Here is a 5869-nt window from a genome sequence, read left to right on the forward strand (position 1 = left end):
AATGGAGCGAGACATCACAGAAGCCTCCAAATATTAGATTTAGTCTGTAAAGCACCAGAAACCAGCACCATGACCAGTGGTAGCTATGTCAGGGAGGTTGGTTTAAAAAAAAAAAAAACTCAGTGGAATTATAAAACCCGTACAGAAAAAAGTACAAATCTTAAATGTACGCTTGAAGAATTTTCTCAAGGTGAACACACTGAATAACCACCACTCAAGTCAAGAAACAGAACATTAATACCCAGAAGTGCCCCTCCAGTCACTCTCCCCAAAAGTTAGAAATCCCCTGATTTCAAACACCAACATTTTGTTTTGCTGCTTTCAAGCTTTTTGCCCTCATAGCACATGTTGTTCTATGCCTGACTTATTTTGTTCACCATTATCTCCGTGAGGCTTACCTATGCTGTCGAACACAGCGAAGTTCATTCTCATTATGTACAGCATTTGGACTATTTCTAATTTGGGGCTATTAGGAATAGTGCCACTATAAACAATTTCATACATGTCGTTTGCTGGACACACACACACGCGCGCGCGCTTTTCTATTGGATAAATACCTAAGAGTGGAATTTCTGGATCACAAGGTACATGGATTTTCAACTTCAGTAGATACTACCTACTATATCCCAAAGTGAGTGTGTCAATTTATACTCTTACTATCAGTGTATGCGGGTTCCAGTTGCTCTGCATCCTCACCAATACCCGACTTGCGCGCATTTTTCATGTTACCCATTCCGTGAGTGTGTAGTTATTGCACGGTAGTTTTTACTTCATTTCCATGATGAGCAATAATGTTGAGCCAGCGTCTCTTCCTCTGTTTAGTGGCCATTTTCCTATTTTCTTTTGTAAAGTGTCAGCGCAAGTCTTTTGTCCATTTTTCTGCAGGGTTATCTTTCTCTTATTGATTGTAGCAATTGTTTATATATGCTAGAAAGGACTCCTTTGTTGAATAGGTTTTGCAAAAAATCTTCTCAAGGAGAAAGATTTCAGTCTGATACAAATCATCTCCATATCACTGGAAGAGTTCAAGGAGGGTACAGGTAGGCACAAATTAGGGGTACTGGGGGAGAGAATCCTGCGCTGGGTGGGTCGGCTAGATAATAATGCCCATGTATTATAACATTTCATAGTTCATCAAATCATTTACACAGATCATTATTTGACTTCATTTGACCCTTTATATAACTGGCAAAAGAACACTGATGTCTCTGCTCATTTTCAAATACCTGTTGCATGTTTAAGTTTGGCTTCCCAGGGTTTACTCTAAGCCAGTGTAGTGGTCATTGTGATTGAGCGAGTAAGGCCTCCACCTTTTCTTGCTGATGGAGCAAGAGGATTGGGGAACACAACCGAAGTTTAGACCCTGTGCAAATCTGTCCCAGCCTTTACTTTCTGCATGTGCAGGCCTCACATCTGGCCAAGGACTAGCAGACTGCCAGGGCCTTTGCAGGTCTCCCCTGAGCATGAACATACAGGAGCTTATCAAAGCCCACTATGGCTGTCATGTTCCCCCAAATCTTCCTGTTAAATTTCCGGCTGGTCTATCTGTTGCTTGCCCCAACCAGTATCATGACCTCAGGCTAGCTGTGATGTTGGCCTTCCCTGATGGCCACCAAGAGCGCTGCTATTTTGACAATGCCCCAAGCAGGGATTTTTCCAAATTCTGCTCCCAATCGGGTCAACCCCCTCTGGCATGGCAGCGAGGCTACAGGTCCTCACAATCTGCCCTGCCCTGGTAGAGCTGCTGCTCCATGCAGCTCAGGGGGATATGGAAAAATATGCCACAGACTCCCACCATTCTAAACAAGCTTTAGCAGATTTTCTCGAATAAATGCTTCTAAGTTTATTCTGTGCCTTTGGTCAATTTCCAGAGTTTTGAAATGGCTGTTTTTGACAATGCTTCCCATTGTATCATTGCCTTTTGAGGAGATGATTTGCAGAGCTCCTACTCAGCCATTCCAAAGTTTCCTCCTCTCCCATTGAAGGAGACTTCCTAGAAGGCCCAAATAACACTTAATATCTTTGGCCAGAATTTAGGCACCTGGGCACACACTGTCTGAAAGGGAGTATAAGAAAGGTAGTCTTTATTTGCACGGCAGTGTGCCCAGCCAAACTCACACACATTCACAGATACACACACGCATGTGAACATGCACACATTAAGCAAAACAAAAACTAAATCGCGCTAATTCAAGAGAGGAGAGGAGAGGAAATGGAGAATTTGTAGGCAATGAAGAGCGCCACACTGTGATTTATAGATAGGAAAAATAAATATGGTAAAGATGACCACATCCCTGAATAATCTATAAACCCAGTGCAATCTGAATGGAAAGACTAGTGGGATAACCAAACGATACTAATATTGATCTGGGAAAAAATTATATGATAGCTATGAAAAGAATTTACAAAGAAGACCAAAGACGTGAAATCAGTCCTTCTAGGTAATAAAATATCCAGGCCCTTTACAGCTTTCTGCTCTGCCATCAATCGGGCAGAAAAACAAGGAAAAATGTTTGCATCCATATGATGAAAAGCTAGTTTCCTTTACACAAAAATAAGTACGAGAAAGACGAACAGCATAATTTAACACTGATATAATTTTTACTTTTTGTGTCTTAAAAATTGCTTTCACCATCCTAGTACCACACTCATTGGTAGAGAGTTATACTAAACTGGGGTCAGCAAAAGGCACTGGATGGAGAGGCCATACTTTCCAGTAATTTACTCATCACAGAGTACAAAAAAATAACCCAAATTTCCAAAATGAATAAAAGAAGTACATTACTATGCACCCCTTAGAAAGTTAAAATAATTATAAGGAAATTTTATGAACTATTACATATGTTTAAATTAGACAACTTAGATGAAGTAGACAAATTCCTAGAAAAATACATAGCGATGTTAAGAGCTAAAACTCTGAAACTTCTAGAAGAAAACATGAGAATATCTTTGTGACCTTGGGTTAAGCAAAGATTTCTTAGATATGTCACCAAACGTATGGTCTAAAAAAGAAAGAAAAAGAAGATAGACCTCATCAAAATTTAAAACTTTTGCTTTTTAAAAGACACCATTAAGAAAATGAAAAGACAAGCCTCAGACTGGGGAAAAATATTTGCCAGTCATATAACCGATAAAGAATTTGTATCCCGAATATATAAAGAACTCTTATAAATCAGTAATAAGAAGACAAACCAACGCAATTAGAAAATGGGGGAAACTATTTGAATAGACACTTCACAAAACAAGATCTATAACAAAGGGCTAATACGCTCATGAAAAGATGATCAACATCATTAGTCATTAGAGAAATGCAATTTAAGAAATAAAACATATGTTCCTAGCAGCCATACCTGGAAATAACCCACATGTCCCTCAGTTAGTGAATGATTAATAAAATGGGGTATCTTCATAAAATGAAATATTACAACAATAAAGAGGAATGAACTATCAATGCATTCAATATCATACACAGACCTCCAAAACATGCTAAGTGAAAGAAGCCAGACACAAGCAACTACATAGTGTATAATTCCATTAATAGGAAATTTCGAGAAAAGGCAAAAAACTATAAAGGCAGCAAACCGATCGGTGGCTGCTTGGCACCAGATAAAGGACCGGGGATTTACTATAAATGTAAGAGTGAACTTTTGCGGGGGATAATAGGTGTGTTCTAAAACTGGATTGTGATGATGGTAACACAACTCTCTAAACTTATCAAAAATCCCTTACAGTGGGTAAATTTTATGGTATGGAAATTATACCTCAATATAGCTGTTAAAAGTGGGTCTAAAAGAATAAATTTAAGTAGTCTAAAAATTTTACATAGCACATAGGCTAGAAATAAAACACTGTTTTATTTAGAAAAGACTGTCCTGCGGAAAGCTTCTCTGAATGTTTTATGGGGAATGATGTAATAAATAATGTGAACATGTAGAAGAAAGATGAGTACATCCCAAAAGGTACTGTAATCAATGTAATGAAAAATTGGGGTTCAGGATCAAGTGGGGGTAACAGAGGGTTAAACAAAGGCAGCTGGCTTCCATTACTTAGGATTTCTCAGAGTCTAGATAGTTCTACGTGCCTGATGACTCTCCAAGAAAGGGATCTAGGCTGTAGACTTTTCCAAATTTCTCTTTCTTGGAGTATCTCCAAAACAGGTATACCACACAACACACTTCCATGTATGAAATACGCTTTGCAGAGCAGAACCCAGGGATAGAATCCTAAATAGAATGTTGACCAGAATTACCCAGTAATTTCCTAATGTCTTTGAACTCATTTGGCTGAGAACACTTCAAGATTAACTGCTTGAGGGGTGTAAACTGTTTCCCAGCACAAGTGCAGTTTACTCATCTGTTGCTCAGATCTTAAGTATGGAGATTCTATTTGACTTCCTTTCTACGTCTACATTCAGCACATCCATCCATCAGCAAATCTAGGTGGTTCTACTTTCAAAACAGCGACAGAATCTGACCTCTCCCTCGGTGCCCCTGATACTACTCTGATCCCAGATACCTGTATTAGTTACTTAGCAGGGATCTAACAAAATACCCCAAAATTTAGGGGCTTAAAATCATAATAAATATTTATTATCCCTCTCAGTTTCTGGGGGTCAGGTATTCGGGAACATCTTAACTGAGCACTCAAGATGTCAGTCAAGGGCTACAGTCATCTTAAGGCTAAACGGGTGTGGGAGCTAAAGCATCTTCTTCCAAGGTGGCTCACTCACATGGCTAGCAAGGTAGATCGCCTTTTGGTGAGACTTCAGTGCCTTACATGGGCCTCTCCAGAAGGCTTCTTGAGCATCCAATCCTTACAACATGGCAGCTGGCTGGCTTCCCTCAGAGTAAGCAATCCAAGAGACAAAGATGGAAGCTGCAGTGTCTCTTATGAACCAGACTTGGAAGTTATACCTTATTGCTTCTGCAGTATTCTATTGGTCTCATAGGACAGGCACGATGTAGGATGGAAGGGGACTACAAAAGGGCAGAAATACAGAAGGAGAGGGTCATTAGGATCCATCTTGGAGGCTGGCTACCACACTACCATCACCCTCACCTGGGTTACTGTGATCACTTCTCCACTGAATCCCCGTTTCTGTCTCCCTGAAGTCTATTCTCCACACACAGTGACCAGCAACCCTCTTACATCATGCCATGTTTCTCCTCTGTTCAAAACCCTCTACGTTTCCTATAGCCACGTAAAAGCCATGACTCCAAGGCCTTACATCATCTGGCCCCCACTACTTTTCTGATTAATCTTCTACCTCTCCCTCTTCACTCACTCTCTCCTCACTCACTCTCCTCCAGCACAAATACTACACCTCAAATGCACAAGAAGACTTTTTCCCCGGTACCACTGCACTGGCTCTTTCCTCTGCCTCGGATATTTTCCCCCCAGATAACCACGTGGCTGGTTCATTCAAATATCAACTGCTCAAAAAGGTTTTTTCTGACCACTACATATAAAATAAAATAGCACTCCTGCCATTTCCTGCTTTATAGCTTTTAACATATATCTCTTGGTTTCCTCCACTAGGATGTAAGCTCTGTGAAATCAAGAGGTTTGTTTTGCTTTGAAGTCTCAGGATCCAGAACAGTGTCTGGCACATTAGAGGCACTCAGTCAATATTTGTTTAATGACTGTATAAGTGGGTTAATTAAAGTGGCTGACAGTTCCAGCTTGCCTGCAAAAATGCCCTGCTAATATTGTGAGTCACGTCTATGAGAGAGAAGAGAAAGGAGGCAAGAGGAAATGGGCATATGGGTAGAGAGATACAAGAAAGTGTAGCTATTAATAAAAAGAACAAGAAAGGTAGGCAAGGGGGTAAGTCAGGAAAATAATTGTGTGATATGAGGTAGATCATTCA

The sequence above is a fragment of the Rhinolophus ferrumequinum genome, chromosome 19, assembly GCF_004115265.2.
Source record: "Rhinolophus ferrumequinum isolate MPI-CBG mRhiFer1 chromosome 19, mRhiFer1_v1.p, whole genome shotgun sequence".
Taxonomy (NCBI): Eukaryota; Metazoa; Chordata; class Mammalia; order Chiroptera; family Rhinolophidae; genus Rhinolophus; species Rhinolophus ferrumequinum.